Source organism: Tachyglossus aculeatus, chromosome X2, assembly GCF_015852505.1.
Source record: "Tachyglossus aculeatus isolate mTacAcu1 chromosome X2, mTacAcu1.pri, whole genome shotgun sequence".
Taxonomy (NCBI): domain Eukaryota; kingdom Metazoa; phylum Chordata; class Mammalia; order Monotremata; family Tachyglossidae; genus Tachyglossus; species Tachyglossus aculeatus.
This window is the reverse complement of record NC_052100.1, coordinates 9,052,600-9,075,193: the sequence shown is the minus strand read 5'-3', so window position 1 is coordinate 9,075,193 and position 22,594 is coordinate 9,052,600.

The window sequence follows — 22,594 nt, the reverse complement described above, 5'->3', positions numbered from 1 at the left end:
AAGGGAGGGAAGGGGGAAGAATTCAAGGGTCCCAGACCGCCCCCCTCCACCGGCCAGTCACTACTTGGACCTGGTAGAGCGGACACAGGTAGGACAGGTAGGAGGAGAGGGGCTAGGAGGAGAGATGGATAGATGGACAAGGGGAAGGAGTTGGAGGGATGGAGGGGAAAAAAACAGCCCCTCCCCCTCCAACCCCTTGCAGGCCCAGAGTAACCCCAGAGGGGCCAGTGCCAGGCCTGTCTGCTTCCTCTATCCCCCCCCGCCCCCCTCCCCCCCCCCCCCCAGCCAAGGCCTGGCTTATTACATGGCCTGGGAAGCCCCCAACCCAGGCCCCATGGGAAAGCCCTGTGCTTCCAGATTCCTGCAGGGAGAGGAGGAGGAGAAGGAAAATGAGACAAGGGGAAGGGTGAGGGGGGGTGAGGGGATGGAGGAGACGATGGGGGAAGAACTGGGGGGAGGGAAGTGGAAGAATGTAGGGGGAATCGAGCGCCAGACAAAGCAGCAGAGTGTGGAGGGGATGGAGGCGTGAGGGAGAGGAGAGGGGCTGGGGGGAAGAGGAAGGGATCAAGGAGGAGGAGGAGGAAGGGAAGAATGAAGAGGGGGTAAATAGAGAGTGGAGAAGAGAGAGAGGAGGGAAGCTCTCCCTTGAAGGCCAGGGGAAGGGAGAAATCAGGTCCCGGGTTTTCTGCGGCTTGGCTGCTGCCCCATCAGCACCCCCCTCCCACTTCAGACAGCTCAGTTCCTCGGGTTCCAGCTCCAGGCTCTGGTCTGAGTGCGGGCGCGAGCTTGTGTGTGTCCCTGCCCGTCTCACTGCAGCACTGGCAGGCTGGAATATGATGTCAGGTGGTGCTGAGAGCAATGGGGAGGGGGAGAGAGGAAGGGGAGGGAGGGAGAAGAAGGCGGGGAGAGGAAGTGGGGGGAGGGTTTAGAGGAGGGTTAGAGGACACTCATGCATCCAACAGAGATACCCGAGAGCATGCGCGCACACATATACACACATACACGCACACCCACTCATGCTCCCCAAATCCCTCCTCATGCTCTCCCCCAACTCCTCTTGGCCTCACTGTTTTGGGAGGGGTGGGGGAAGATGGGGGAGACCGTGTCCACCCTGTGCCTTGGGAGGGGGCTGTCTCATGAGCTTCCCCAGCCCCACCCCTCTAGGCCTAAGCCCAGCAGGGAATTCAGGATTTTTTTCCCCCTCTGGCCTCCCCACATCACTCCACTGCAGCGACCCTTGAGCTTGGGCTGAGCCACCACCCCTTTATCGGACGCCATCTCGCTGACCAAGTGGTGAGTCTGGATGGTCTCCAGATGGACCAGGCTCCAGTCCAGTTTCTTCAGGGTCTCCCAGGCCGACCGTTGGTCCATTGCCTCTGAATCGGAAGGGTGGGGAGCAGTGCAGGGCTCCCACCTGTTCTGCAGAGCCAAGGGAACGCTCAGAGAGGAAACCCTAACCCTACGTCTCCATCCCCTTCTTCGCAACCGGGAAGGGGGTAGTTGTTGTCTTACTGGTGTGGGAAGTACTTTTGATACTGGCTCTGCAGGAAGCTGGGGAGCAAGACCCAGCCGGGGTTCCTGGAGCCTCCGTAGGCCTACGACCATCTTCTACCTCAGAGCTGCGGCCAGAGGGCAAGATGGGAGAGGTGGGTCATGGCCCAGGGAAGAGGAAGGAGGAGGAGGAGGAGGAAGGGAAAGATGAAAACAGGGGATAAATAGAGAGTGGAGAAGAGAGAAAGGAGGGGGGCCTCCCTTGAAGGTCAGGGGAAGGGAGAAATCAGGTCCTGGGCACCCCTCCAAAATCACACCCTCTCTTGACCGTCGTTCAATCATTGAATCATACTTATTGAGCACTTACCGTGTGCGGAGCACTGAACTAAGTGCTTGGGAGAGGACAATACAACAATAAACAGAAACAGTCCCTGCCCACAATTATCTTACGGTCTTAACAACATGGCCACCGCCTGGGGCTTTGTGAAGTTGATGGCTGAAATGGACCTTTCCCAAATGGCCACCGCTCATGCTTTATATCATAGGGGACAGTGGCTCTGGCATCAGTCTGCAGTCCCTGCCACCGCCGCCTCCCTCCGCTCCCGCTGACACCGTGCGTTCACGACAACTATTTCAAATTGCTCCTCTCTGCTGTGGAGAGCGTTGTTGATGGAGAAGTGGGAAGTCGGGGGTAGGGGAGATTGTTGAAGCTCAGCTCCGGTTCTGACAGCTCTGCTGCCTCATATCCATCTTAGCCAAGCATAGCCCCAGGGACAAGGCAACCAGCACAATAGTACTATAGTATTTATCAAGCGCTTACTGTGTGCAGAGCACTGTATTACATGCTGAGAATTGGACATGGTCTCTGTCCCTCAGAGGGCCCACAGTCTAAGAGTAATAATAATGACATTTGTTAAGCGCTTACTACGTACCAAGCGCTGGGATGGATACAAGCAAATCGGGTTGGACGCAGTCACTGCCCCGCATAGGGCTCGCAGTCTCATTCCCCATTTTACAGATGAGGTAACTGAGGACCAGAGACGTGAAGTGACTTGCCCAGGGTCACACAGCAGACAAGTAGAGGAGCTGGGATTAGAACCCATGACCTTCTGACTCCCAGGCCCATGCTTCATTTACTACACCATAAGACGGCGGGGGGTACTGCCGACGCACACATGAGGAGATAAACCCTAAGACGACACAGAAGCAAAAAACGAAGCTCAGTAAGTAGGGCCACAGTGACTGCTCCAGAGACAGCCACCACAGCCTTCCCGAGGTTCTGCAGAGGAGGCTGCCAGGCTGTGGTTGCTTTTCTCTCTCCCACCGGGGTTGTGGGAGACGGGTTGGGATGGAGATTCCTCCGTGATGTGGAGGCGAGCCGGTGCGGTTTCCACCCTTTCCTGTCCATCCAAACTGCTACCACTTTAATCCAAGAATTTATCCTCTCCCACTTTCACAACTGCATCTGCCTCCTCCCTGAAATCTCTGCCTCCTGTCTCCCCCCACTCCAGTCCATACTTCACTCCGCTGCTCGGATCATTTTTCTACAAAAACGTTCAGGCCGTGTTTTCCCACTCCTCAAACACCTCCAGTGGTTGCCCATCCACCTCCACATAATAATAATAATAATAATAATAATAATGGTAATTGTTAAGCGCTTACTATGTGCCAGGCACTGTTCTAAGCGCTGGGGTAGATACAAAATAACTGGATTGGACACAATCAATCAAACAGATCTCCACATCAAACAGAAATTCCTTTCCATTGGCTTTAAAGCACTCAATCACCTTGCCCCCTCCTACTTTACCTCACTGTTTTCCAACTACAGCCCAGGTCGCACACTTCGCTTCTGTAACGCTAACCTACTCACTGTACCTCAATCTCCTCTATCTCACTGCCCACCTCTCACCCACATCCTGCCTCTGGCCTGGAACTCCCTCCCTCTTCATATCCGACAATCACCCTCCCCAGCTTCAAAGCTGTATTGAAGGCACATCTCCTGATTAAGGCCTCATTTCCCCTTCTCCAACTCCCTTCTGCGTCACCCTTGCACTTGGATTTGTACCCTTCATTCGCCCCACTCTGAGCCCCACAGCACTTATGTCCATAGCCGTAACTGATTTATTTATATTAATTTCTGTCTTTCCCTCTAGACTGTAAGCTCGCTGTGGGCAGGGAATGTGTCTAATGACTCTGTTATATTGTATTCTCCCAAGCACTTAGTACAGGGCTCGGCACACAGAAAGGTCTTGATAAATACCACTGATTGATTGATTACGGGCTCCCCGGGAGGCAGCCGGTCCGAAAGAAGGGGACGCCGAGGACCCCGGGAGTCGGGGTGGGAAGACGACAGGTTCCTGGTGGATTTTCTGTGCCAGTTAGTCTGCCTTAGTCCCAGCAGGGTGGGCTATTAAAGGAGACGTTGCCTGGACTCAACTGAGCAAGCTTGTGCGAAGCTTTCGGGAGAGACAATTATGATATTTTCATGTATGCGCGGCTTAATAAAGATTATACATAAGTGCTGTGGGACTGGGGTTGGGGTGAGTATCAAAGTGCCTAGGGGATGTGGACCCTAGTACATAGGCAACACAGACAGAAGGGAGAATAGGATCGGAGATGAGAGGTTAGTCGGGAGGCTTCTTGAAGAAGGTACGATTGATTTCAGAACGCCTTGAAGATGGGGAGAGCTTTGGTCTCCCCGATCTGAAGGAGGAGGGAGTTCCAGGCTGGAGGAAGGATGTGAACAAGGTGTTGAAGGTGAGAGGAGATCGAGGCACAGAAAGTGTGTTGGTTTTGAGATGAGGGAAATGTGCTGGTTGGGTTGTAGTGGGAGAGAAGGGAGGATAGGTAGGAGACTGTAAGCTGGCTAGGGGCAGGAAATGTGTCTGTTCTATTGTTATACTCTCCCAAGTGCTTTGCACACAGTAAGTGTTTAATAAATACGATTGATTGCCTTAAAGCTGAGGGCCAGGAGTTTCTGTTTGACGCAGCAAGAGATGGGCAGCCATTGGAGATTTTTGAGGAGTGGGGAGATGTACGCAGGACGATGTTTTAGAAAAATGGGAAGGACCTCTTTCCGGCTCCAGAGTCAGACTGGCACTCACCCCCGGGGTGGGACTCTGGGGAGCTGGGGGCCAGGCAGAGGGTTCCAGTGAACCTTCCGGGGCCAGAGAGCTTCCCTGGGCCGGATGGTGGGAAACAAGGCTTCCTGGAGTCTAACCTGCTTCCTTCTCGCTGCTGGAAAGGCACTCACCCCTCAGGTGGAGGATGAGGACAGGGAGAAAGGGTGTCTTGGGTACCAATCAGTCAGTCAGTCGGTTGCATTTAGTGAGCCCTTACTGTGTGCAGAGCACTGTACTAAGCGCTTGGGAGAGTACAAGTCGATCATACTGTTGCCGCCCGGCTATCCCCGACCTCAATGAGGCCCGGGGTAGGGTTGAGGGGCAAGGGGGTTCTGTCCGTCGGGGTCCCTCTGCGTCTGCGGGGTGAGGGCGAGTTGTTGGGAGGGGAGTGTGAGCCCGCTGTTGGGTAGGGACCGTCTCTATATGTTGCCAACTTGGACTTCCCAAGCGCTTGGTACAGTGCTCTGCACACAGTAAGCGCTCAATAAATACAATTGATGATGATGAGTCCCAGGCCCGTGCCCTAACCCCATGCAGCAGACAAATGGCAGCAAACCTTGTGACTACCAGGCCCGTACCCCATCCCTATGCAGCAGACAAATGGCAGCAAACCTTGTGACTCCCAGGCCCATGCCCCATCCCTATGCAGCAGAAACCTTGTGACTACCTTTTAGACTGTGAGCCCACTGTTGGGTAGGGACTGTCTCTATATGTTGCCAACTTGGACTTCCCAAGCGCTTAGTACAGTGCTCTGCAAACAGTAAGCGCTCAATAAATACGATTGATGATGATGACTCCCAGGCCTGTGCCCTAACCCCATGCAGCAGACAAATGGCAGCAAACCTTGTGACTCCCAGGCCCGTACCCCAACCCTATGCAGCAGACAAATGGCAGCAAACCTTGTGACTCCCAAGCCCATGCCCCATCCCTATGCAGCAGAAACCTTGTGACTACCTTTTAGACTGTGAGCCCACTGTTGGGTAGGGACTGTCTCTATATGTTGCCAACTTGGACTTCCCAAGCACTTAGTACAGTGCTCTGCACACAGTAAGCGCTCAATAAATACGATTGATGATGATGACTCCCAGGCCCGTGCCCTAACCCCATGCAGCAGACAAATGACAGCAAACCTTGTGACTCCCAGGCCCATGCCCCATCCCTATGCAGCAGAAACCTTGTGACTACCTTTTAGACTGTGAGCCCACTGTTGGGTAGGGACTGTCTCTATATGTTGCCAACTTGGACTTCCCAAGTGCTTAGTACAGTGCTCTGCACACAGTAAGTGCTCAATAAATACGATTGATGATGATGACTCCCAGGCCCGTGCCCTAACCCCATGCAGCAGACAAATGGCAGCAAACCTTGTGACTACCAGGCCCGTACCCCATCCCTATGCAGCAGACAAATGGCAGCAAACCTTGTGACTTCCAGGGCCATGCCCCATCCCTATGCAGCAGAAACCTTGTGACTACCTTTTAGACTGTGAGCCCACTGTTGGGTAGGGACCGTCTCTATATGTTGCCAACTTGGACTTCCCAAGCGCTTAGTACAGTGCTCTGCAAACAGTAAGCGCTCAATAAATACGATTGATGATGATGACTCCCAGGCCCATGCCCTAACCCCATGCAGCAGAGAAATGGCAGCAAACCTTGTGACTCCCAGGCCCGTACCCCAACCCTATGCAGCAGACAAATGGCAGCAAACCTTGTGACTACCAGGCCCGTGCCCCATCCCTATGCAGCAGAAACCTTGTGACTACCTTTTAGACTGTGAGCCCACTGTTGGGTAGGGACTGTATATGTTGCCAACTTGGACTTCCCAAGCGCTTAGTACAGTGCTCTGCACACAGTAAGCGCTCAGTAAATACGATTGATGATGATGACTCCCAGGCCTGTGCCCTAACCCCATGCAGCAGACAAATGGCAGCAAACCCTGTGACTCCCAGGCCCATGCCACATCCCTATGCAGCAGAAACCTTGTGACTACCTTTTAAACTGTGAGCCCACTGTTGGGTAGGGACTGTCTCTATATGTTGCCAACTTGGACTTCCCAAGCGCTTAGTACAGTGCTCTGCAAACAGTAAGCGCTCAATAAATACGATTGATGATGATGACTCCCAGGCCTGTGCCCTAACCCCATGCAGCAGACAAATGGCAGCAAACTTTGTGACTCCCAGGCCCGTGCCCCAACCCTATGCAGCAGACAAATGGCAGCAAACCTTGTGACTCCCAAGCCCATGCCCCATCCCTATGCAGCAGAAACCTTGTGACTACCTTTTAGACTGTGAGCCCACTGTTGGGTAGGGACTGTCTCTATATGTTGCCAACTTGGACTTCCCAAGCGCTTAGTACAGTGCTCTGCACACAGTAAGCGCTCAATAAATACGATTGATGATGATGACTCCCAGGCCCGTGCCCTAACCCCATGCAGCAGACAAATGGCAGCAAACCTTGTGACTCCCAGCCCCATGCCCCATCCCTATGCAGCAGAAACCTTGTGACTACCTTTTAGACTGTGAGCCCACTGTTGGGTAGGGACTGTCTCTATATGTTGCCAACTTGGACTTCCCAAGTGCTTAGTACAGTGCTCTGCACACAGTAAGTGCTCAATAAATACGATTGATGATGATGACTCCCAGGCCCGTGCCCTAACCCCATGCAGCAGACAAATGGCAGCAAACCTTGTGACTACCAGGCCCGTACCCCATCCCTATGCAGCAGACAAATGGCAGCAAACCTTGTGACTTCCAGGGCCATGCCCCATCCCTATGCAGCAGAAACCTTGTGACTACCTTTTAGACTGTGAGCCCACTGTTGGGTAGGGACCGTCTCTATATGTTGCCAACTTGGACTTCCCAAGCGCTTAGTACAGTGCTCTGCAAACAGTAAGCGCTCAATAAATACGATTGATGATGATGACTCCCAGGCCCATGCCCTAACCCCATGCAGCAGAGAAATGGCAGCAAACCTTGTGACTCCCAGGCCCGTACCCCAACCCTATGCAGCAGACAAATGGCAGCAAACCTTGTGACTACCAGGCCCGTGCCCCATCCCTATGCAGCAGAAACCTTGTGACTACCTTTTAGACTGTGAGCCCACTGTTGGGTAGGGACTGTATATGTTGCCAACTTGGACTTCCCAAGCGCTTAGTACAGTGCTCTGCACACAGTAAGCGCTCAGTAAATACGATTGATGATGATGACTCCCAGGCCTGTGCCCTAACCCCATGCAGCAGACAAATGGCAGCAAACCCTGTGACTCCCAGGCCCATGCCCCATCCCTATGCAGCAGAAACCTTGTGACTACCTTTTAGACTGTGAGCCCACTGTTGGGTAGGGACTGTCTCTATATGTTGCCAACTTGGACTTCCCAAGCGCTTAGTTCAGTGCTCTGCACACAGTAGGCGCTCAATAAATACGATTGAATGAATGAGTGGGACGGGGTCCTGATCCTCCCGCGTTGGGGAAATCGCTCGCTCTTGCAGCCGCTAGGGGGCGACCGGCTCCACGCTCTATTAAGATTTTTCTTCCTTTTTTATTGGTATTCGGTAAGCGCTTACTATGTGCCAGGCATTGGACTAAGCGCGGAGGTCAAGATACAAGCTAAACAGGTTGGACCTAGTGCATGTCTCACATGGGGCTCGTAGTCTTCATCCCCATTTTACAGATGAGGGAACTGCAGCCTAGGGAAGCCAAGTGACTTACCCAAGGTCACAGAAACGGCGGAGCTGGGATTAGAACCCAGGTCCTTCTGACTCCCAGGCCCGCGTTCTAGCCAGTAGGCCACGCGGCTTCTCAGCGTGGGTCTAGGATCTATTCCGTCCACTTCCCTGACTTCCCCGCCCCTTGGACGCTTTCCGTCTTTGTTCGAGGTCCCGGGAGTCTCCCGCTCCCGCTCTCATTCCTGATTCCGGGACACATTCCACCCCATTCCTCCTTTCCTTTTCTTCCCTTCCCTTCCCTTTCCTTCCCTTCCCCGCGGTCCGTGGATCGTCTCGGCCCATGTCCATGCCCCTCGCCCGCCGATCCGGGGATAGGAGAAAGAGCTTCGGAGGGGCATCGGGAGAAAGGGCCGAAAATTCCTCTTCTGTCCTTCACCAGAGGAGTTTTCGGCTCCCCCGGGAACCCCCAAGCCGACTCTGTTCCTGGGTGCACGGCTGTCCGTTTCTCCCTCTCTCTCACTCCCTTTCCCTTTTCTTTTGCTCCCTACTGCCTAGCCCCCGGCATCTCAGTAGGAACAGTCACCCCCTCCCCGTCCCCCGTCCATCCGCCCCTTCTCCCTCTCCAACTGCACCCCCCCTCAGACCCCCACATCCAGCCCGCCATCCCCCTCTGCAGCAATAGCAGTGTGGTCTAGTGGATAGAGCATGGGCCTGGGCATCAGAAGGACCTGGATTCTAATCCCGGCTCCTCCACTTGTCTGCCGTGTGATCTTGGGCAAGTCACTTCACTTCTCTGGGCCTCAGTTACCTCATCTGTCTAATGGAGATTAAGACTGCGAGGCCCATGTGGGACACAAACTGTATCCAACCTGATTATCTGTTAACTACCCCAGTGTTCCGTACAGTGCCTTGCACTTAACAAATACCATAAAAAAAAATGGGACCCAGGCATTCTGACTCCTCACCCGGGGCTCTCCCATCCCTGTCCTTCCAACTCTTCCTCAGGAAATGACCCGGCACCCAAGTCCTATCCAGCTGCAGTTCCCCTGGGCAGGGTGGCTCAATTAATCAATCAATCAATCAATCGTATTTACTGAGCACTCACCTTGCGCGAAGCACTGTACTCAAGCTCCTTGGAGAGTACAATAGAGTTGGCAGACACCATCGCAGCCCTCAAAGAGCTTCCAATCTAGTGGGAGAGACCGACAAATTACAGGTAGGTGGATGAAGGAAAAGAGGGATGTGCATATATCGGCATTTAAGTAGCCGGGGGTGGGGGGTGAGGGGAGAATAGGGTGGAGTGATGAGAGTTGAATCAAGGAAGGCCTGGAAGAGAAGCAATTTCTTAAGGGTTTTTGAAGATGGATAGGACTGTGATCTGCTGGATGTGAAATGGCAGAGAGCAAGAGATTAGTGGGGGAAGAGAGAATGAGGCACAGTGAGTAGAGTTTAGCCCCAGGGCTGGCCTTTTTTTTTTTTTCCAAAGAAGCCTTTCAAAACCTTTGAAATGTTGGTGCTCAAAGACCCTACAATTTATGGCCCTCCACTTGATGTCATGACATCATGCAGTGCATGGCGCAGTGTGATGATGTCATTGCACCATGAGGTTGTTTCATAGCAACAGCTGTTGCTGCCAGTGGGGATGGGAAAGATGAAGAAATGAGAAAGGGAAGGGAAGGAGAAGGAGAAGAGAAGGGAAGAGATGGGGAAAGGGAAGAGGAAAAGAGAATGGTGGGGGGAAGGGAAGAAAAGGGGAGAAGAGAAGGATAGAGGGGAAGAAGACTCCAGACCAGAGTGTCTGAGACAAGAACCCTGAGGAGAGGGTCCTTTTCACTTTTCCAACTGTAGGCTAGTTGTGGGCAGGGAATGTATCTGTTTATTATTGTATTATACTCTCCCAAGCGCTTAGTACAGTGCTCTGCACACAGTAAGCGCTCAATAAATATGATTGAATGATTTAATGAACGAACGGGAGAAAAAATAGGAGGGGAGAGAGCAGGCGTAGGTATCCAATGAGTGAAAACTTACTCTGCCTGCTGCTTGGGCATTCATTCAATCATATTTATTAGGCACTTATTGTGTGCAGAGCACTGTCCTAAGCATTTGGAAAAGTACAAAACAACAGTAAAAAGTGACAGTCCCTGCCCAGGAGCGCACAGTCTAGAGGTCGCCGTCTGTCTCACCCTCACCTGCTGCCTCTGTCACCCCACCCAACCCATGGCTTTGTAGCTCAGAGCAGTAGGGTCAGAGAGCAGGCGAATGTTCCCTGTCCTATGTGTTGTCTGCCCCTTCCTGGACGGTTAAAGTGGTGGAGCAGCGGTGGTGGTGACCTGTTTTCCCCCTGATTCCAGCAGATTAGGAGGTTATGGTTGAGAGTAGTAAATCCGAGTTGGTTAGGTTTGAGATGGATGTTATAAGTTATTGAGCACCGACTGCATGCTCCACTTCTAGCGTCAGAGAGTAGTAGTAGTAGTAGTAGTAGTAGTAGTAGTAGTAGTAGTAGTAGTAGTAGTAATAGTATTCATTAGGCGCTTCCTATGTGCAAAAAAACTGTACTGAGCACTGGGAAAAGAACCCAAGGGTGGGAATTACACACGGTCACTGGCCCTCAAGTGGTTCACAATAATAATAATAATAATAGCATTTATTAAGTGCTTACTATGTGCAAAGCACTGTTCTAGGTGCTGAAAGAGAAACAGCCTGGCTTAGTGGATAGAACACGGGCCTGGGAGTCAGAAGGTCATGGGTTCTAATTCCGTCTCCACCACTTGTCTGTTATGTGACCTTAGGCAAGTCACTTCACTTCTCTGTGCCTCGGTTACCTCCTCTGTAAAACGGGGATTGAGACTGTGAGCCCCAGTGGGACAGGGACTGTGTCCAACCCAATTTGCTTGTATCCACTCCAGCGTTTAGTACAGTGCCTGGCACATAGTAGGAGCTTAACAAATACCATGATTAATTAATTAATTAAGCCAAGTATCAAAGGGAGAGAGGAACGGCAACAGACACGTAAGGAGAGATGAAACGATAAAAACACCAAAGCGGCATAAGACAGAGAGAAAAATGAGCAGAGAAAGGAAAATAACTGAAAAAAACAGGGACTCCACTCTTAATCAATCAATCGTATTTATTGAGCGCTTACTGTGTGCAGAGCGCTTAAGGAACTCACAGTCAAATAGAGAAGACCGGAGACATAATACATAAAAGAGCAGGGAGCTACACATAAATAAACATTAATGTTTCTCCAAGTATCCTGTTGGAAACGGTCCTGGTAGTAATAAGCGTGGGATTTGTTAAGTGTGTACTATGGCCAAGCACTGTACTAAGAGCTGGGGTAGAGACAAGTTAATCAGGCTCAGCCTAAGTAGGAGGGAGAACAGGTATTGAATCCTCATTCGACAGGTGAGGAAACTGAGGCACAGAGCAGTTCAGTGACTTGCGTAAGGTCACCCAGCAGGCAGAGCCGGGATTAGAACCCAGTTCCTCCGACTCCCAGGCCCCGGGCTGTTTCCACTAGGCTGAGCTGCTTCTCTAGGGTTGGACAGACTAGAGAGCGGATCCAGGAATGGTGTTGTTTATGTTCTTCTTGTCTAGTAAGTCCCAAACAAGAGGAACCGGAAGAGATTACGATTGGATTTTGCCCTTTGGCACTGAGAACCCGATCTGTGGCTCTGGACTCCATATCCCAGGACTATCCGTAGAGTAGGGGCAGGAATGGGCACTCATGCATTCCATGGTACTTACTGAGCATCTACCCTGTGCAAAGCACCGTACTAAGCGCTGGGGAAGACTCAGTCCCCTAGCCCTCAGGGGGCTCAAAATCGGAAAGGGGAGCGGGGAGATCGGCAAGGGGTACAGGAGGAAAGATCGGCTACATACAGACAAAGCAGCATAAGAACGCAAGGACAGGGATCAAAACCCAGGCGCACCAGAACCTGGTGGTTGAAGGAGCCGTTGTCAGGCTCCTCGTGGCCAGGTTGGCCAGAGTCCAAGAGCGGCGGCAGCCGCAGCCAACTCCTTCCTGGCCAACAGACGTGGGTGGGGGGAGGCACAGACCTAGGCCATGTGGCTCACCAGTCCGGTGGTGGTGCGGGAGGGGCAGGCCAGGCGGGCAGGATGATCGGTGGGGTGGGGCTGCGGCCATGTGAGGAGAGATCGAAAGGGTCAGGACTCTGCAGTCTGGACTGACGCAGGCTGAGAGGAGACAGGGCTGAAGTGTAGCGAATCCTGAAAGCGGTGGGGAGGGCGGACCCGGAATTGTCGTTCCCTACATCTCACCCCTCCAGGGTGAGGGGGAGCCCCCTCTCCCCATTTAAGGCGGAAGGCAGCTGGTCCAGATAAATCAAGGGAAACAGTTCTTCACCCAGCAGGGAGAAGCGCACGTAATCTGCTCCCCCAGGAAGCTGTGAAGTCGGAAACGGGAGCGGGTTCCTTGGGGATTTGGATAGATCCATCATCGTCATCAGCAGAAGCGTTATCGAGCAGCTGGATAGAGATTTGTCCACTGGATTCCAAGAGGACACCTATAAGCGCACGTGTGGCCGAGAAGGCCGACGAGGGACCCACAGTAGTAGCCACACTGTGCACACAGAAAGACTATCCCTTGTGTTGTCACAGCTGATATTCGCCGTGCTGTTTTCTCTTTTGCCTCCTCGTCACTCATTCTTCTCAGAGCTTTTGCTCATAGACGCTTGTTTCCCGACAGCCATGCCCCACGCACATCTATCCTTGGCAATTGACTGCCAGTTTCTGGCCGGGATGCAGCCTTGTCGGAAGCTTTGTTTTACTGTGACCCTGTTCGGCGCTTACTGTGTGCAGAGCACTGTACGAAGCCCTTGGGGGAGTACAGAGGAGTTGGGAGATACGATCCCTGTCCTCAAGAGTTTAGAATTTTGCGGGGGAGACAGACACTTCAATAAAGGATATAAATTAGAGCCTTTAGGACATAAGTACTTAAGTGCTAAGGGAGCTGTGGTATGTAACCGCTAACTGCCGCTTCTCTCTGTGTCAACCCAGGACCCCTGCTCTTGAAATGTTCTGCATGCGCGCCAGGCTGTGGGGATTCAAGCCGCAGCTGAGCGCCCTCCGTGTCTCCCACAGCCCCCGCCAGCCCGTCAGACTGACAAACAGCCAGCCAGCCACACGGCCTCCTCAGGAAACGACCCTGGCTCTCCTCCTGCACCGTGGAGGAGACACCATCCCGTCCTTCCTTCCCTCCACTCCGGCGGGAAAGAGAAAAGCCCCCGCAGCCAGAGGCCACCACCAAACCCCCGGAAGACTGGCGGTGGCCGGAGCGGTCGCTGTGGCTGCAGCGTATCCTGAACTCTGAGCCCTAGGAGCCGGAAATTCCACTCCTCTAGCCACAGCACCCCACTGATTTTCGTTTTTATGTTCTGTATTCGTCCTTCCCTTTGTTATTATTTTAGTGTTTTATTATTTCATTTCTCCTTCTGTGTCTGTCCTGAGTCCCCAGTCCCCCAGTTTATATTCTTAGGCTGTGAGCTCCTTGAGGGCCTGGAGACCGAGTCTAATTCCCCCCTGTGTTTTCTTTCCTAGTGCTTAGTTCAGTGCTCTGCCCACAGTAGGTGAGTAATACATGTTAATTATCTTATTTGTAATAATAATAATAATGATGGCATTTATTAAGCGCTTACTATGTGCAAAGCACTGTTATAAGTGCTGGGGAGGTTACAAGGGGATCAGGTTGTCCCACGGGGGGCTCCCAGTCTTAATCCCCATTTTACAGATGAGGTAACTGAGGCCCAGAGAAGTTAAGTGACTTGCCCAAGGTCACACAGCAGACATGTGGCAGAGCCGGGATTCGAACCCCTGACCTCTGACTCCAAAGCCCGGGCTCTTTCCACTGAGCCACGCTGCTTCTCTAAAATGTAAATAGTAAAATGCTTACTATGTGCCGAGCACCGTTTTAAGCGCCGTGGTAGATACAGAGTTATCAGATTGGACACAGGCCCTCTCCCACATGGGGCTCCCGGTCCTAAGGTAGGAGGAAACTGAGGCACAGAGCAGAGAAGTGATTTGCCCAAGGTCACACGGCAGACATGTGGTAGAGCTGGGATTAGAACCCAGGTTCTCTGACTCCCAGGACCTGGCTCTTTCCATTAGGCCGTGCTGCTTCTCTATTATTATTGCTACTACTCTTACTACCGTTAAGTACTTAGGTGATGCCAATGAACTGAGGTGGCAGTCTGGGAAACAAAGTAGGGTTACAGGCTACTGTATGTGGGGAAGGCCTCTGGGAGGTGGTCTGGGCCACGGGGAGGGTGCGAGCCAGGGGTCAGCCGCTGGACAGTAGGTTGGCTTGAGAGGAATGGAGATTATAATAATAATAGTAATAATAACCAAAATGATGGTACTTGTTATTTCCTTCCCTACTGTCACTTCAGCATTTCCCCATCACCTAAGCACTTGAGTTCTCACACCCCGTTGTTGCAGTTATGTACCTTTCTCTGTAGAGATCTTCAGTTTATTGTGGTGTTTCTCCCTTCCTCCTCTGCAGAGTGCACATTCCTTGAGGGCAGGGATCATGTCTACTAGCTCTACTGAATTCTCCCAAGCACTTGTGCTCAGTAAATACTCTTCTGTTTCCTCTAATTCCTAATCTATTTTAATGTCTGCCTCCCCCTGTAGACTGTCAGCTCCTTATGGGCAGCGATTGCGCCTACCAACTCTGTTGTAGAAGCAGCGTGGCTCAGTGAAAAGAGCACGGGCTCTGGAGTCAGCGGTCACAGGTTCAAATCCCGGCTCTGCCACTTGTCAGCTGTGTGACTTTGGGCGAGTCACTTAACTTCTCTGGGCCTCAGTTCCCTCACCTGTAAAATGGGGGTTAAGACTGTGAGCCCCACGTGGGACAACCTGATCACCTTGTAACCTCCCCAGCACTTAGAACAGTGCTTTGCACATAGTAAACACTTAATAAATGCCATTATTATTATTATTATTATTCTTGTACTTTCCCAAGCACTTAGTACAGTGCTCGGCAGAGAGTAAGTGCTCAGTAAATACTGTTGGTCGATTGATTGATTGAAGTCAGTGGCCACTCATTCATTCATTCAATTGTGTTTATTGAGCGCTTAAGGTGTGCAAAGCACTGTACTAAGCGCTTGGGCGAGTACACTATAACAATAAACAGACACAGTCCCTGCCCACAGTGAGCTTACAATCTGAAACAGCCTATCTCTGCACACTCTCTCAGCAGCAGATCTTGCTGTGTCTAGTTAGTAGACTGCTGTGATGTGTGGAGTGTCAAGAAGCAGCCTAGCCTAGTGGAGAGAACAAGGGCCTTGGAGTCAGGAGATCTTGGTTCTAATCCCAGTTCCTCCGCTTGTCTGCTGTGTGACTTTGGGCAAGTGGCTCGATGTCTCTGGGCCTCAGTTTCCTCCTCTGTCAAAATGGGGATTAACTGCCTGCTCTGCTTATATTGTATGTACCCCCGTGCTTGGGCATCTAGTAAGTGCTCAACAAATACCATTATCATTTTTATGGTGAGAGACACTCACACTGGCTGTACCAGTCACTAATAATAACAATGGTGGTATTTGCTAAGCGTTTACTATGTGCCAAGCACTGTTCTAAGCGCTGGGGTAAACACAAGGTAATCAGGTTGGACACGGTCCCTGTTCCACATGGGGCTCACAGTCTTAATCCTCATTTTATAGATGAGGTAACTGAGGCCCAGAGAAGTGAAGTGACTTACCCAAGGTCACACTGCAGACAAGTGGCAGAGCTGGGATTCGAACCCAGTTCCTTCTGACTCCCAGGCCCGGGCTGTATCCACCAGGCCACACTGATTTCCTGCTTCTCCTTCCTTTCCCGGCATTCCCTAAGTAGCACAGCAGCCTCTATTGGAGAATCCCAGTGCTCCAGCAACCAAACCAAACCTAGGCCACGCTGCTTCTCAAAGATGATGACACTTCAAGAAGATGATCTGCGCAGGAAGGGGTAATAGAGACCGGAAAGGGGAGAGGCTGGAAGCAGGGAGACTGGCGAAGAAACCGACGCAATAGTCTAGCTGCACCCTACCAAGTCAGAGGAGGGGAGAACGGTGAAGAGGCAGCCGTGCCCCCTTTTCTCCTCCGTCTGTTGTGGAGTGAAATAGCCAGAAGCAGGGAAATGCTAGGCCCAGGCTCTCAGAGCCGAAGGTTTAGGATTGGGAACTGCTAACGGTGCTTTGTGTGCTGGACAGGCTCAGTAGGAATCTTGAAAATAGCTGGCAAGCATGAGCAGCGGAGATGGCAGCAGCTACCCTGGCAACTGCCTGCTGGTCTATGATGCTTTAGCTTCGAATAGGCACGATGCTGCAGTTGCTTTGGCCTTCAATGCGTCCAAACCCTTCTGCCTGCATTTCACATTTTGCTGCAAGCCCCGCCCACCTCCTCACTCGTTGCCCTCCGTGCCCCGATGGAAACAGGGCTGGCAGGAACCAGAGAGTGCAAGTAGCACCGCACCAACTACTAGCACTAAAAGCAGTTCTTCTGAACTGGTCCTTATCTGCAGGGGCTTCGGACCAGCCGGAGGCTTGGCCGTCCTTTTATGACGAGAGACTCCACCCCTCTGATATGGCACCAGTCATCTTTAGGTCGAGTATTAGCCATGCCCGGAGGCAGTGGGCTGAACTGGTTGGCTACTCAAGGTCCCCAGTGCCCATTATTCTCTATGCCTGAGGGAAATCCCCACTGTTCATGATCTCCTCACTAAATCTAATAGCCGTCCTAATCCTCCTAATCCTCCTTGAGCTCTCACCTGCCTTCGACCCTGTGGACACCCCCTCGCCCCCCTCTCCTCCGCAGGACCCGCCCCTTCTTCTCCATCCAAAAGGCCACCACGCTGATCCCGGCACTCATCATATTCCAACTCGTCGCTGGCTATTAAGCGCTGGGATAGATTCAAGATAATCAGGGCAGACATAGTCCCTGCCAAATATGGGGCCCACAGTCTAGTGGGGAGGGAGAACAAGTATTTAATCCTCATTTTACTGATGGGGAAATTGAGGCACAGAGAAGTGAAATGGCCCGCCCAACATTAAGCAGTAGGCAAGTGGTGGAGCCAAGATTAGAGCCCTCTCCCTCAATTGGCTGTTCTAATGCTAATCTACTCCCTGTACTGTGAGCCCACTGTTGGGTAGGGACCGTCTCTATGTGTTGCCAACTTGTACTTCCCAAGCGCTTAGTACAGTGCTCTGCACACAGTAAGCGCTCAATAAATACGATTGAATGAATACCTCAATCTTGTCTATCTTGCCGCTGATCCCTCACCCACATCCTGCCGCTGACCCCTCACCCACATCCTGCCTCTGGCCTGGAACTCTCTCCCTCTTTATAGCCAACAGACCACCACTCTCCACACCTTCAAAACCCTCCTAAAATAACATCTTCTCCAAGAGGCCTTCCCCTACTCCCTCTCCCTTCTGCATTGCCCTTGTACTTGGATCTGTCTCCTTTAAGCACTTGATATTCACCCCACTCTCAGCCCCACAGCACTTAGGTACATCTCCGTAATTTATTTTAATGTCTGTCTCACCTTCTGAACTCTAAACTCCTGGTGGGAAGGGAAGGCGTCTACCAATTCTGCTACATTGTGCTCTCCCAAGTGCTTAGAAGAGTGCTCTGAACACAGTAGGCTTAGGTGGAAAGAGCACGGGCTTGGGAATCAGAGGACGTGGGTTCTAATCCTGGCTCCGCCACTTGTGTGCTGTGTGACCCTGGGCAAGCCACTTCACTTCTCTGGGCCTCAGTTATCTCATCTGTAAAATGGGGATTAAGACTGTGAGCCCCACATGGGACAATCTGATTACCTTGTATCTACCCCATTGCTTAGAACAGTGCTTGGCACATAGTAAGCGCTTAACAAATACCATGATAATAATAATAATAATTATTAATAATAAATACAATTGATAGATTGATTAGAAACCAAGTCCTCTGACTCCCAGTCCCAGGCTCTTTCCACTAGCACAGGTTACTTTCATTCTATAGTCTTACAGAAAATCTATTCTATTTTATTCTATATTCTATTCTATTGCTTCCTCCTATCTGTAGTTTATGCTTCCTCCCCTGCTGGATTGCAAACCCCTTGAGGGCAGGAATCACACCTACTAATTCAATTGTACTTTCCCAGGCATTTAATACAGTGCTCTGTATACAGGAAGTGCTCAATAAATACTATTGATAGTTTGATTCATCCTCAACTCCTAGTAGTAGTAATAGTATTCATTAAATATTTATTACTAAGTACAAAGCACTGTAATCAGCCCTGGGAAGGAAATACACGGAAAAGGTACAGACATGGTCCCTGGTCCCAAGGAACTCACACTCTTAGAATGTGTTGGAGATAGACACTTAAGAAAAGGCGAACAAAAACACGAAATACAAGATGACGACCAACAAGAAAAGAGCCGCGGGATTTCAGGCTCATTCATTTGTATTTATTGAGTGCTTACCGTGAGCAAAGCACCATACTAAATGCTTGGGAGTGTACAATGTAACAATAAACACATTCCCTGCCCACAATGAGGCTTCACCCAGCTCAGACCTACAGTCACAGAAGTCACAGCCGCGGCCACCTTGCTGACCTCAAAGTTCTTAAAGTTCGGAAGGTCACGGGCTGCCCCGGCCCAGAGCAGGAAATCATGGGAGTCTCGGTGTCCTGGGGAAGAGTCAGCGTCCTTCCACTGCGGCTGGGCCCCGGGGATCGGGAGCAGAGAGAGCCATGGACAGCTGACTTGGCTGCAGTTGATCGAGTCCTTCCCCAGGGTGGGGCAGGAGACCATGGGCCCCCAGTGTCCCATCTTTCAGCTCTCACATCCAATAAACCGCTAAATCCTCCGCCGCATATCCCAGACCTGCCTCTTCCTCTCCGCCCAGATAGCCACCACCCCATCCCGTGTTTAGCCTATCACAGTTGGACTGCTGTATCGGCCTCCTCAACTGGTCTCCCTGCCGCCCGTCTCCCTTCACTTGAGACTTTACTACTCGTTGCAGCACGGATCCCCTTCCTGCAGTGTTGCTGGATACCTGTCTCTCCACTCCCCCTCAAAGATCTCCAGTGATTGCCCATCTCCTTCTGCATCAAGCCAATTCCTCACAGTTGTTTTCAAAGCTCTCAACTCTCCCCATTTTACACACTGGCTCTCTTCACCCTCTACTCCCCAGCTCATGCTCCTCTCTCCTTCCAAATTCTCCTTCTAACAGTACCATGCTTTCAGCTCTCCCTGCCACTGACCCCTCTCTCACGCTGTCCTCTTGTTTTGGACAGAGTTTGAAAGTGTTTTTGACACTTTCTTCCCTCTCATCAAATCTACCACACTACAGCTCTCCCTGTCTTCAAAGCCCTCCTAAAATCCCACCTCTTTCAAGCCTTGCTTGATTAATTCACAACTCCCTAACAGTCACACTTTGTGCTTTCGTATTTCGTTTCTAACCTCAGCCCCTATGAACATATGTATATTTTATTAGTACATTTATTCACCCATATCATCCTGATATAGCTGTACTACTTCCTTTTATGGCCTTGTTTCGTCCCCCGTTTCATTTACAAATTTGTTTTTTTCTGCATTGTTTTTCTTCTTATGTGTCTGTCACCAATCTCCTCTTCCCTTTTATATCTTTAGACTGTGAGCTCCCGCCTGCTAGGAACAGGAACCGTGTCTAATGCCCACCTGTGTTATAATCTCCCAGCATTTAACGCAATGGCTCTGCACACAATTAAGTTCTTAATAAATACTATTACTATTAGTACTACTGTCTACTCAATTTTATTGTTAGCTTTGCTGATCTCTCTGCCTCCATCGTATTTATCCACTCTCTTCCCCTACTACACCCCACCTCATACTCTCTTTCATTCTCCTCATTCTGGTCTTGCACACTCTCTCCCCTCTGATTGGAACTCCCCCCTCCGCCCCCACTCCCACCCTTCATAGCTGACAGACCACAGGTCTTCCCATTTTCAAAGCCCTCCTGAAATCACATTTCCTCCAGGGCCTTCCCCGCCTCATCTCTATCTCCCCACTTTTATATCCTCCAACTGCCACGATAGCCCTTATGTAGTTAGACCCTATGACTAAGTGTCTGTCTCCTCCATTAGGCTATAAACTCCTTAAGAGCGGAGATCATGTATTCTGTCTTTTTTATATGGTATCTGTTGAGTGCTTTCTATGTGCCCAGGCTTTGTGTTGAGTGCTGAGGTAGTTACAGACTAATCAGGTTGGACACAGTCCCTGTCCCACATGGGAACTCACAGTCTAAATCCCCATTTTACAGATGATGGAACTGAGGCACAGAGAAGTGAAGTGACTTCCCAAGGTCACACGGCAGACAAGTGGCAGAGCCAGGATTAGAGAAGCAGCATGGCATATTGGATAGAGCACGGGCCTGGGGGTCAGAAGGTCACGGGCTCTAATCCCAGTTCTGCCACTTGTCCGCTGTGTGACCTTGGGTAAGTCACTTCCCTTCTCTGTGCCTCATTTACCTCATCTGTAAAATGGGGATTGAGACTGTGAGCCCTACGCGGGACAGGGACTGTGTCCACTCTGATTTGCTGCTCTCCACCCCTGTTTTTAGTACAGTGCCTGGTGCATAGTAAGTGCTTAACAAATACCACAGTTTTGGGCACATGGTGCTTAAGAAATACCATTATTATTATACCACAGTTTTGGGCACATAGTAAGTGCTTAAGAAATACCATTATTATTATTAATAATAACAATAATAATTATTATTATTAGGTCCTTCTGACTCCAGGCCTGTGATCTAGCCACTAGGGAATGCTGCTTCTCTATTAATTCCTTCAAGGCATCGAGGAAGGGGTTTCTTGCTTCGATTGTGTTATTCTCTTCCAAGTGCTTTGTAGTAGTAGTAGTAGTAGTAGTAGTAGTTAGTTGTGGTATTTGTTAAGTGCTTACTATGTGGCAGGCACTGTACTGTAGAGAAGCAGCGTGGCTAGGTGGAAAGAGCCTGGGCTTTGGAGTCAGAGGTCATGGGTTCAAATCCCGGCTCTGCCAATTGCCAGCTGGGTGACTTTGGGCAAGTCACTTCACTTCTCTGGGCCTCAGTTCCCTCATCTGGAAAACGGGGATGAAGACTGGGAGCCTCCCGTGGGACAACCTGATCACCTTGTAATCAATCAATCAATCAATCGTATTTATTGAGCGCTTACTGTGTGCAGAGCACTGTACTAAGCGCTTGGGAAGTACAGGTTGGCAACATATAGAGACGGTCCCTACCCAACAGTGGGCTCACAGTCTAAAAGGGGGAGACAGAGAACAAAACCAAACATACTAACAAAATAAAATAAATAGAATAGATATGTACAAGTAAAATAGAGTAATAAATATGTACAAACATATATACAGGTATATAACCTCCCCAGCGCTTAGAACAGTGCTTTGCACATAGTTAGCGCTTAATAAATGCCATCATTATTATTATTATTACTGAGCACAGGGGTGGATACAGGCAAATCGAGTTGGACACGGTCCCTGTCCCACGTGGGGCTCCTGGTCTCAATCTCCTTTGTCTACCAGTTCACCCTCTCCCCTCGATTGAGAAGGAGCCCGGGAGTCGGCGGGCCGGGTTCCAATCCCAGTTTTGCCCCTGCTCTGTTGTGTGACCTCGGGCCAGTCACTTCACTTCTCCGGGCCTCAGCGACCTCGTCTGGAAAATGGGGATTGGAGCCCCCTCCCTTCGATTGGGACTGGGTTCCCACGTGAAGATCTGCTAGCTCCCCGGGGGCTAAATACGGTGGCTGATGCAGAGTAAGCGCTTAACAGCCCCCACAGAGAGAAAGGGGAGGAAAAAACAAATGACTGCCATGTTCAAAGGAGGCCTTCCCAGACTGAGCCCCTTCCTTCCTCTCCCCCTCGTCCCCCTCTCCATCCCCCCCATCTTACCTCCTTCCTTTCCCCACAGCACCTGTATATATGTATAGATGTTTGTACATATTTATTACTCTATTTATTTATTTTACTTGTACATATCTATTCTATTTATTTTATTTTGTTAGCATGTTTGGTTTTTTTTTTCTCTGTCTCCCCCTTTTAGACTGTGAGCCCAATGTTGGGTAGGGACTGTCTCTAGATGTTGCCAATTTGTACTTCCCAAGCGCTTAGTACAGTGCTCTGCACATAGTAAGCGCTCAATAAATATGATTGATTGATTGATTGATTCAAAGCTGCGCGCGCGCGCAACTGGCCCCGTTCCTATGGAAACGAGGCGATCGGACCGACGGAGGAGGGCGGGCCGGGCCCAATGTCGCCATGGCCCTCGGAAGCGGAAGGGGCGGGGCCGCGGCCAGCTCCGCTCCGCACC